Source organism: Sus scrofa, chromosome 14 (genome assembly GCF_000003025.6).
Source record: "Sus scrofa isolate TJ Tabasco breed Duroc chromosome 14, Sscrofa11.1, whole genome shotgun sequence".
Taxonomy (NCBI): domain Eukaryota; kingdom Metazoa; phylum Chordata; class Mammalia; order Artiodactyla; family Suidae; genus Sus; species Sus scrofa.
Window position 1 is genome coordinate 26,611,605 of NC_010456.5, and position 11,859 is coordinate 26,623,463.

General features: G+C 47.0%; 1 long non-coding RNA gene across 1 annotated transcript; it reads left to right on the forward strand.

Annotated features, from left to right (window-relative positions):
* Nucleotides 528-8,476, forward strand: LOC106505914. Its single transcript, XR_002338795.1, has 5 exons — nt 528-913; nt 2,367-4,155; nt 4,600-4,691; nt 7,080-7,366; nt 7,479-8,476. It is a non-coding gene; the product is annotated as an uncharacterized LOC106505914 (long non-coding RNA).

Sequence of the window (11,859 nt, forward strand, 5' to 3'; positions counted from 1 at the left end):
CACCGGGGGGGGCGACCTCCCCTAGCCCCGCCCCCAGCCCCGCCCCTGGCCAGAGACGGAGAGTGCCAGGAGCGAGAGCGCTGGTAAGGGAGCAGGCATGCAGGAAGCGGGGTGCGACGCCAAGGCGAGGGGTCGCGCCGGCTGGGCCCCTCCTCTTCCCTGTAGCCGCCCGCCTCGCCTGCGGCTCGCGTTCCGGAGAGTTCTGCGCAGGTACCCACGGCTCAAGATGGAGCTGGACCCTTCCCCTCGCCATACTCCCTGGGTCAGGGCTGGGTGGCCCTCAAGCCCCGCACCTCAACTTCAGGTCGTCCGCAGATGTTGGCCGTGAGAGCTGGGAATTCAGCGTCCCATGCAGCGGTTGCGGAGAGACCTTCCAAGAGATTATTCAGTGGGAAAAAGCAACGTGCAGAACAGACTCAAGAGGGACATGGTTTATACAGAGGCATGTGCGTGTGTGTGTGTGTGTGTGTGTGTGTGTGTGTGTGTGTGTAAAGCAAGATGATGGCTGTATCTCAGGAAAGGGACTGGAACACGGGGTGACAGGTTCATTTTCCACTGTATATCTTTCTCTACTGGTGGATATCGCCCGCCCCCTGTTTCTATTAACTATTCGAGGCAGGGGGAAAGCCCACCCTCTCCAGTCAGCCTTGCTCCTGCAACAGATTTTTCTCTGCAGCTTCAGACAAGGACCCTCCACTTTGTTCCAGTACCTCTTCTTCCGGCGCTGCCCTCTCTCCTCGCTTGGATTCAAGCTGTGTGCCCACTAGGTTACTGATGCTCTGGCCTCATCGGCCTCCCAGGGATCTGAACCATCTGCATGCAGGACCCCAACTCCCTCTCGTGTCCGTGAGTGCAAAGCAATGCGTTCTGAGCCCAGAAGCCTTGCCCTGAAGGCCCAGCCCTCCCTTCGCTGGTGAGCTTCCCCCACACCCTACAGCTTCTCCTGGTGTCCTGGGCTCCTGGGGGCAGGGGTAGGGCTCAGAGACCCAACTCTCACCCGGGCTGACTCAGTCCAGCCTGGATAAAGAAGCCCACTGTGTCATATGTCACCATCACTCCTGGTCACCAGAACCAGGAATGAACTTCCAAAAAAAAATTTTGTAAAAATCCCTAAGATGTAAAGAAACAAAAATGAAAGATTTTGAGCATTACAAATCAGTTGCTCCTGTCCCATCTCAGTTACAGTGGATCCTGAAACAAGCACAAGAGAAATTGGGGACAGAGGGTTGGCAAAGGCTCAGGAGCCCTTCCCCCAGCTGGGTACACCTGGAATTTTGGACAGCCTCCAGTGGAAAAGGGCTCAGCTGACTCTCTTAGTCCACTCTGCTTGCCTGATGTGGGGAGAAGGCAGCTGAGAAACTAGCCAGGCCAGAAAGATAACTGTAAAATCTTGGTTCTAATAGGCCTGGGTAGCAGAACCTCATCATTTTTTAAGTGGACTATACTGACAGTTGCCCAGTTCTTCAGTTTATTCAGCCAGTGTATACACAGTCTTTGGAAGCAGTCATAAAGTAGTTTCGAGTGCCTAAAGTGGAAGGCACATTTCCTTCTCATTCTTATTTGTTAGCTTGAAAGTCACTGGAGAATAAGTATTTTTCATCTAAATGTTTCTAGCCTCACTGAGAAATACGACATATCCCATCATTCCGACTGAGAGGTTGGGATCAGTTTCATCCTCTTTCCCTCCTGTCTGATAATAGGAACAGCAACAGCAAAACCCCAATGATGCCGCCACTCCCCTGCTCTTCTCCTTGGTGGGTTTGGAGAAGAGCAGCCCCCACCCTCCCCACACACATCATTTCTTTCCTCTTGGCACCGAACATTGTACTCTCCACTGCAAAGCCAAATATAGGCTGTGCACCAGGACTCTGAGGTTCAAATAATCAGCAAGGGGGAAACTGAACAAACCACAGGGAAAGACAGAAAAATTCAAAATGAGAAGGAAAAGAAAAGGAGCCTCAACCAAGTAAATCCACTTCCCAGTCCCCTAAGGCATCTGCCCTCCGCGGGTGTTCTGAGTCTCAGATGTGTTTTGAGACCACAAAGTCTCCTTATATCAATTGTAGGAGACCACTGCCTGCTTCTTCCAGAACCGATAAAAGGATGGGCGGTAATGGGTGCTTCTCTTCTACAAATCTGTTTAGGATCCCATTTAACCTATCATATGACCTTCTAAAAACCAAACATACAAATGAAAGAGACGATGTGGTCGATTTATCTTTTGTAGGAAACCCCTGCCCCATCCCCCCCAAATAGAGGTGTGAACTTAGAGGTTCATGGGCTAAGAGTTTCCTGTATTTATTTTTTTTAAAGCATGTATTTTTTAACCCCCAAATCATTAATTCCTTAACTTAAATTACTTCCAGATGCTTTTCTGAATTTCATAACCAACATCAGAGACCACTAATCTCCTCAAAGGCTATTGCAAAACTCCCTGTGGGCTGTGGGCACATGGAGGCAATTAACATGATTTATAGGAGAGAAGAGCTATTGGAAAGAGGAAACCCACTGTTTCCACATGGGCCTGGGGCTTGTAAGTCAAAAAGGCAAGTTCAGATTTTGTTGTTGTTGTTGTTAATGCTTAAATTCCAAATTCTTATCCTCACAGAAAATGAGGGGTACAAATTGTGACTTTAGTCAGGAACTTCTTACAAGATTCTGCCTCTAGACAGAGGATCTATGGGTGTATGTTACTAAGAATATGAAAAAGAAGGCTACATGTTGGCCTCTTGTGGCAGCTATAGTCATCCTGCATATCGAATGGCAAGCCCTTGCTATTAGAATGCTTGCTATTAGAGATGAAAATAAGGAAGGAAGGAAAGCTTATGTTTCAAACTCTGTGCAGGCACTTTTGTTACTGTATAAGGATGTTATCTCATTTAATGCTCCCAGTAACACTAACGGGAGTACTATTATTGTGCTTTGACATTTAATTCTTTTCAACAAATATAAATATTTATTATTTGTCAAGCCCAGATATGGGGTTCTAGCATTCATTCATTCAACAAATATTTGTTTGTTGCATTTTGATTGCTTATTTATTATTTATTTGCCAGGCCTGGATTTGGGGTTCTAGCAGTGAATAAATCAGATGAAGACTCTAAGCTCTTAAATCTTACATTCTAGGAGACAGACGCTAAAGAAATAGACAAATAAATCTATCCTTTAAGACAGTGATGTGTATTAAGAATAAAAGTAAAACAGAATAAGGGGCAAGTCTGATTTGGGGGTAAAATGTTAGAGAGGGCAGGTGAAGTGGGTAGGCTGGCAGATTTCCAGGAGAAGAGCTTTTCAAGGGGAGAAAATTTAAAGTGCAAAGGCCAAGAGGTGGAGGAAAGAATGATCTCCTTTTTTTCCTCCCCCTTACTCTGCCCAAGAAAGGCTCTGACCTCTTGTACAGCATAACCTGTAGGAAGCAGCAGAGGAAGCCTGGAATCCAGTTAAGAGCTGACTGTAGGAGGGCAAGAGTGCTGGAGGCCTGGATGGGGAGCGAGGTAGGAGTGGGGAAGTGGAGGCATGGATCCGTGATGCTCTGCTCTAGGTGGAGGCAGAAGCCTTGCTGACAGATGGGTGAGGGTTGTGGGAGGAATCCAGGGTTTTGGCCCAAGCAAGTGGGTACTTAATGGTGCCTTCAGGGAGGTAAGGAAGACTGGAGGGCAAGTGGTCTTGGGGGTACTTTGAAGCAGGTGGGAAAACTGAGACTCGGAGAGGAAATTCAGTCACGTGCTAGTACCTGGCAGGGGTGGCATTGAAAATCAGCAACCCACCTGCCCCCAAAGTCACCATTAATAGGAGTTAAAATTGGGCTTTACGTTGGTAAGATCCATCACCCTTGTATCATCTCTTCCTCTAGCCAATTCTAGGGTCTCAGCCTGGCTACGGTGGGGCCGGGTAGGTGGGGGGTACAAATAGGTCCTCCTCCCTCCCCACGCCCACACCTTTCTGCACGTGGATTCCAGCCTTGTACCAATAAGAATATAACTCTTGGGGAATATTTATTGGGGCCATCACCACCCACTCTTGATCACTTGTGTGTTTATTGGCTTATCGTCTACCTGCAGTTTCCCTCGTCCCCACATCAGTTCTGCAGAGAGTGACGGCTAACCTGTGTTCCTGGCCCCTACGAGTCTGTGCACAAAGATGAGCGCTTGTCTGGTGAGTGAGATCTCCAGCCCTGTTTTACTAATGAGGAAACTGAGGTTCACCCATTTCGCCTTCCGCTCGCTCAGCCAGTATTAGTGGTAATAATGAGCATCATTCATTAGCTGCCTGTTAATTGCCACATAATCCTGTTGTCAATCCTGTTGACAGTCCCATTTTACAGACCAGGAAACTGATGTCAGAGAGAGTAAGTGGCTTGTTCAAGGTCGCCCCCCTGGGAAGCAGCAGAAATGGGGTTGACCCTGTGATCATCATCCCACTGAGCTGTGTTTTGTGTGTGCTTGGCTCTTCCCTGTCCCTGCACTTGGTGTCTTGGTCATCCGGCCTAGATTCCACTTTCCAGGCCAGTGCTTTGTATCAGATTTCACTTCTAGGGCTTCTTATTTTCAACAAACACTGCAAAAATCATTCCTTTGTAACTTCCACGTAATCTTGCAGATGACTCCTGAATCCCTTGGGCTGCTCTGGCATCTCTCCACCGCTATGGAGATGACTGTCCACTGAAATGAACTTGGGCCCAGCTTCCCCAGGTAAGATGTGAGATGCAAGAGACTTTCTGCTTATGAGAACGACTTCTAGGACTGATGCTCAGATGCTCTGATCCAGTTTCCCTCCTGGTACCTCCTGTACCCAGAGTCTCATCATCCTGGTAGAGACCCACAGAGTGAGTGGATTTGCAACCTGTCACCCTTCTACTTGGGGTTCAAGGTCAACAGATAGTCCATTTAGTATAAGAACTATGTTAAATATAGCTTCAGATTAGGTTACAAATGGAAGTGGTCACACTGGCACTTCCTTAACTGTATTTGCTGCATCCTTGGTCATCATCAACGCTGACATTGATAGATCTTTTACTTTGTGCCAAGCATTTTAAGTACTTTGGCAGGTGTTTTAACCCTCACAACAACCCTGTGGCTTTACCGTTGTCATTAACTCCATTTATAAACCAAAAAACGGGACAGACAGAGTTGTCATCATGGCTCAGCCAAGTTAAGAACACAGCATATTGTCCGTGAGGATTGGGTTTAATCCTTGGTCCCCCTCAGTGGGTTAAGGATCCAGTGTTTGTGAGCTGTGGCATAGATCACAGATGTGGCTTGGATCCAGTGTTGCTATGGCTGTGGTGTAGGCGGCAGCTACAGCTCTGATTCAACCCTTAGCCTGGGAACTTCCATATGCCACAAGTACGGCCCTAAAAAAAGAAAAAAAAAAATTGAGACCGAGATTAGGTAATGTTTCCAGTGTCACAGAGCTAGCAGTTAGTAGAACTGGGATTCAAACCCATTACACCAGCTGTTGGATCCCTGCTCTGAGCTGTCAATTCTCAGCCTTTGCTGTGCCTACTCCTACCTGGGGAACATGTTAATGTGTTGATTCTGGTTCAGTAGACTGTGAGTGGGGGCCCATATTCTGCCTTTTAAACAAGCACCCCCCCCGCCCCCGCCACCAAGTCTTCTTGATGTTGTGCCTTAAGGGACCGCCTTTGTGTAGCAGTTCTCTCAAGCCTTCCCTGATTCTGCTCTTCACGGGTTTATCCAGAATTCGATTACCCAAACTCTTTGTATTTGAAATTTTCACAAAAGTGAAAACTCTTTCCTGCTTCCCACCACAAAGCAGCCCTAGCCACATTCAGTGCATTGCATCTTTCCAGAAGCAGTGTGGGATTATTGGAGAGTCTGCCGTGCACTTGGTTTGTAGTAGGTATCTGCTACCCACCCGTCCCTGAGGATGATATTCGGAATAAGCATGGTCACTGTGACCTACACCACAGCTCATGGCAAAAGCTCCATCACCTGGATCTCTGAACGACCTCAATGGGCAGAGGCCACTGCCATGCAGCAGTGGACACACTCATACACACACAGATTGAATGAGAGATGACTGTTTGACATTTCCAGGTTGCTACTGCATTGTACGATAACCCATCCTCACAAGGCATTCCCACTCACTGAAGAATTCACCCACTCAGCTGGGCTCCTCCTTTGCCTGGTAGACCATCAGGTCATGTGGCTGCAGTAGCACTCTCCATGTCTTGTATTCTTTAATTCAGTAAGCAAGGGGGTTTTGTTTTTGTCTCAGTTTTTCTTTTAGGGCCACATCTGTGGCATATGAAAGTTCCCAGGCTAAGGGTTGAATCAGAGCTACAGCTTTGGTCTGCACCACAGCCACAGAAACACTGGATCCAAGCCACAACATTGCAGCAATGTTGGATCCTTAACCCACTGAGCAAGGCCAGGGATTGTACCCCTACCCTCATGGATACTAGTTGGGTTCTTAACCCACTGAGCCACAACAGGAACTCCAATAAGCAATTGTTGGGTGATTGTTATGGGTGAGCATTGGGCTCGGGGCCTGTCCTCTGAGAGCATCATGGAGGAGATAATAGACTTATACAAGAATCTTGAATGGACATCAGAAAACAGGCCCAAAGTCATGTTATAAGAGCCCAGGGGGAGTTCTCGTCGTGGCTCAGTGGTTAACAAACATGATGAGTATCCCTGAGGATGAGAGTTCGATCCCTGGCCTCACTCAGTAGGTTAAGGATCCAGCATTGCCTTGAGCTGTGGTGTAGGTCACAGAGGCAGCTCGGAGCCAGTGTTGCTGTGGCCGTGGTGCAGGCTGGCAGCTGTAGCTCCGACTGGACCCCTAGTCTGAGAACCTCCATATGCCACGGGTGCGGCCCTAAAAAGACAAAAACAAAAAAAAAGAGCCCAGGGAAGATCAGGGTGATTTCATTGCCCACCTACACTCAATCAACACTGACCCTCGTTCCTTGCACAGGCTCTGCTCACTCTCTCTTCAGAGATTTTGCATCTGTTATTTTCCTTCCCTGCACCTCCCTCCCTATCAGTTCCTTTCCTTTCAAATGTACCCCCCCCCCTTCAGCGAGGTCTTTCTTCCCATGGACACTTCCCCAGAACCCAGGCCAGAGCCAGAAAACAGCCTGCACTCAAGAAATCTTGTTGAATAAATTCTGATTGATACCTTTGAGGAGGTGATGTTTGAGCCTTGGGACCGTGGGAGATGAATAGTGAAGATGGGAAAGAAAGAAAGGACAGCAGAGCCTGTGGAAGAAAGAACAAGACAGGCACATAGGATGGCCCATGAACAGGCATGACACCTGTTACTCCTGGGCAGTCTCCCTAACCGCCAGCCGGACGATACAGAGAAAAGCCACCTCCAAGGTCACGGGCATTGAGCTGCGGTAGGTTCAGCCATTATATCGGTTTCCTCCTTTTCACTCCTCAGGTGTTGCTTTTGTTTTCTCAGTGTTATTGTCATTACTCATGAGGACCTAAACTCTGCATCTTTCCTAGGAAATAATTCAATTCAAACTCGTCTACTGCTGTGGGATGCAACAGAGCATTTAAGTGGCATTATTAGTCTGCCTTTTAAAGCCCCTTCTGGCTTAATTTATGATTCACTACAGCTCTCACCACTTTCTGGGAAGGAGAGACACTCATACCTTTTCTATATGACTCACCGTTTTTGCAGTTACCTTTCTCAGGTTCAGACCATCCAGGTAACTAAAGGAATTTGCAGCGAGACCGGCTACCTTGCTCTGGACTCCCCTTAAAACGCTCTGATGGCCTGTTACCAAAAAAAGAGATTGAACTTCAAATGGCAAATGGCCAGGATTGTGTTGTTTTGACACTTGGAACAATGCAATGCCAATTCCGTTAATTTATGGGAGAAACCGCTCAGTTCTCTAACTTGCTGGCAGCCGCAAATGGTTCTAGAATCAACAGTGCCCCCTGGTGGCATCTTCTGGCATAGTCTCATGGCAGAGAGAAATATAATAAGAAAAGCTCAGATTTCTGGGTTTCAGCAAAGGGGCAGAAACATGCTAAGGGGGCCATTAAATTCCTCAGCAGGTGACACTAATGAGTGTCTTTCTTCTCAAGAGTCATCATGGGTCACCACCGGCCCCTTTGCCTCGGACTTGTGAGTGCAAGTTGAAATAGTTCCCGGAGTGGCCCCTCTTTGATAGGATTTCAGCCTGCAGTGTTTCCCACTTGAAGCAGTTGTCTTCATGGAGCTCAGGAGACTGACATTTGATCTCTGCCAAGCACCAGAGTGATTAAAGCTCAGGCTAGCCGGGACTAGGAACCAGGCTGAGGAGAAGAAATCCAAAATTATTTCTGATGGAATGCCACTCTTAGTGGAGATCCAATGAGAGGAGCAGAACCACTATGAATAGGGAATTTATTTTAGGAATGGGACCTTATAGAATTGTGGCAGAGAGTTCCCGTTGTGGCTCAGTAGTAACGAATCCGACTAGTATCCTCGAGGATGCGGGTATGATCCCTGGCCTTGCTCAGTGGGTTAAGGCTCCTGTGTTGCTTGTTGCTGTGGCTGTGGTGTAGGCTGGGAGCTACAGCTCCGATTTGACCCCTGGCCTGGGAACTTCCATATGCCAGGCCAGGTGTGACCCTAAAAAGACCAAAAAAAAAAAAGTTGCAGAAGCTGGAGGCATCGAGATCCAGAAGGGGGAGTTGGAAGATAAAGAAAAATCACCAACCAGCTTTCCTGAAGCCCTGACCGTGATCGGGGACCAACTGAGCCTTCAGCTCCTTCAGGTGACTGTGTTGGAACTTTCAGGAGAATCTGGGAAGGCAGGAGAGCTGGGCTTCTAGGGTCAGACAATGCAAGGGGAGTTGTTCAAAGAGCATGTGAAGGAGTTTAGCTTCTGCCTTGGCCAACTACACACCTACTGGATCACTCTTCACACAGGAAACAACCATAAATTCTGCATAAAATACAAAATGAAAAGAAGCACCACAAACACAGGGACGAGACACATTTCCTGAAGGCCGTAAAGAGGAGGGCGGGCAAATTGTGGTAGGGAGCTGACATTTGGGAGAAGGAGGAGGCATGGGGAACATTTCCTGTTTTGGTGGCTTTTCCCCTAAGGACAAGTCATAGTCACTGCTGCTTGGGACAACTGTTTCTCCTGCTGAGACCCACGCTCTCTGGTCTGAAGAACCAGAGGACAGAGTTTGGAACAATCACAGCCCCTGGAAAATAGAGGGGGAAGAATCCAAACAGGGACAGAGCCAGAAAGGAAAATCCCCCAAATTCTGTGTATAAACTTTGCCCATGTCTTTTGGAGACCCATGAGTCACATAATAAAAGAATTATGAGAATAAAAGAACTGAATTTATTTGAGCTGCAGACCAAGAGACTTCTTTTGAAGCCAACGAAGGTGATGGCCAAAACAAAACCGGAAACACTTTTCTGAGGACTGTAACAGAATCCAGAGTCTACAAAATTCAGAATCCATGCAGCATAACATTTACAAGGCTCAGAGAATAATGAAAAATTACTTGGCATTCAGAAGCCTGGGAAATGTGAAAGAAGAGCCTAAAACCCTTCCGTTGGCCACCTCAGTGGTTTTTATTCTTGGATAGCTATGTTTAAAGTATCTGCAGTACCACATGGATGGAACTAGAGACTCTCATCCTGAGTGAAGGAAGTCAGAAAGAGAAAGACAAATACCACATGCTGTCACTTATATCTGGAATCTAATATACGGCACAAATGAATCTTTCCACAGAAAAGGAAATCATGGACTTGGAGGATAGACTTGTGGTTGCCAAGGGGGAGGGGGAGGGAGTGGGAGGGATGGGGAGTTTGGGGCTAATAGATGCAGACTATTGCCTTTGGAATGGATTAGCAATGAGATCCTGCTCTGTAGCACTGGGAATTATGTCTAGTCACTTATGATGGAGAAAAAAGAATGTATACATTTATGTGTAACTGGGTCACCATGCTGTATAGTAGGGAAAAAAAAACAATGTATTGGAGAAATAAAAAATAAAATAAAATAAAGTAAAATAAAATAAAATAAAAAAGTATCTGCAGTAGTTTCTGGCTCCTGCTCTGCTCCTTGGCTGAAACAAGCAGGAAAAGTTGTGGTGACCTAGCAGGAGGGGAAAGGAGTATTTTGTATTCCTACAACTAAGAGAAAGTGATCATAGGATCAAGAGGAAAAACTAAGAAGTAAAGATGTTCAAATAAAGGGATAACATGTATATTTTCATGTGCCCATCGAGGCAAATGAACTTTATTTTAAATCCTGCCTCTTCCATCTCTTGGCTGTGTAATAAATCTTCCTTTTGTTCTTCCTTCTCATCTCTGCCCAAGTTGAGTACCAAGGATTTTGTTCGGCGCTGCAGATTTCACGGTCAGCAAGATAGGAATAATCCCTGCTTTTGTGAATCCCTTAGGTCAGACTTAACCTCTCAGCATTGTTTTAAAACATTACTAAAATTTGGGATAGTTATTCCTGGCTTTTCAGTGGTTCTGTTAGTCAGGACTCTTTCCAGTACCCCAAAACTGAAGGGAAAATGCAAAACGGAAGGAAAATTAACATTGGGCGAGCAAAACCATCATCCAGAAATATTTTCCAGTAACTGTACCATTAAGCATCGATACTTTATTTTGCAAATGAAACCTATTTTAAATATTCAGCAAGTTATAAATTACCATCCGTGGCCATTATCATTTTATATTGTAAGAAATATTTTAAAAGCTGTGAAGGATGAAATGGCAGGGTAAAGCACCTGCCTCTGAGACAGGGTAGGTGGCAAGGTTACGCAGACTTGGATTTGGCCCCTATGCTGTAGTATTCCAGTGTTAGCTGCCTCATGGACGCTGAGTGGCGATGGCCATTTGCACAGCAGCTGCCTTTTAACGGGCTGCCTGTCAGCAGTCAGCACCTGGAAGACCTGGTGGGGAAGAGAGTGTCTTCTTTCATCTCCAAGTCTGCAGGGATGTTTATTCCAGCGCCAGCCTGAGAATTGCCCCTGCATAAATCAGGAAGCCTCGCAGGACACAGCAAAGGCAGTCATTCACGCATCCTTTGATTGCAGAACTGGTTATTAATCACCCCTCCTTCTGTTGTATTTGTCAGGCCGGTTGGTTGAAATTGGCAGAAACTTACAAAAAGCGAGAAAGATTTATCCTGAGTTACCCATTTGAGGAAGGACAGCATGGAGCTAGGCTTAGGGTCGTAGAGCTGGATTTGAATACAAGTTGGGTTTCCTTTCCCCCTCCTTGCCTCCTACCCCCTCCTCCCCACTTCTTCCTCCACCTCCCACCCCTCCATGTCTCCCGGTGCAACAACTAACTTCCTGCCCTAAGACACCTCTTCTTTAAGAGCCCAGAAGCAGGAGTGCTTGGAGCTCTGGAGCTCAGGTTTCTTTCAAGGTGAACTGGAGCTCTCCCAGGACAGGGGCTTTGATAAGCCCGGTTGGTCTTAGGTCCTGATGGCTGGCTCTCCAAAAGAAGGCTGCATTTCCCTAAGAAGAGGGTGTGTTAGCACAAGTTCCTGTGCCCCAGGCACAGTGAGAACAAACAAACTGAAAAGTCAGAGTTTGGTGCAGAGAAAGGTTTATTTCCGGCCGTGCAAGGAAACAGGTGGCTCGTGTCCCCCCCCAAAAAAAACCCGAACTCCCTGAAAATTGTAAAGCTTTTTATTTTATTTTTTTTCCTTTTTGCTATTTCTTGGGCCACTCTCATGGCATATGGAGGTTCCCAGGCAAGGGGTCGAATTGGAGCTGTAGCTGCCGGCCTACACCACAGCCACAGCAATGCAGGATCCTAGCCGCGTCTGCAACCTACACCACAGCTCACGGCAACACCGGATCGTCAACCCACTGAGCCAGGGCAGGGACCGAACCCACAACCTCATGG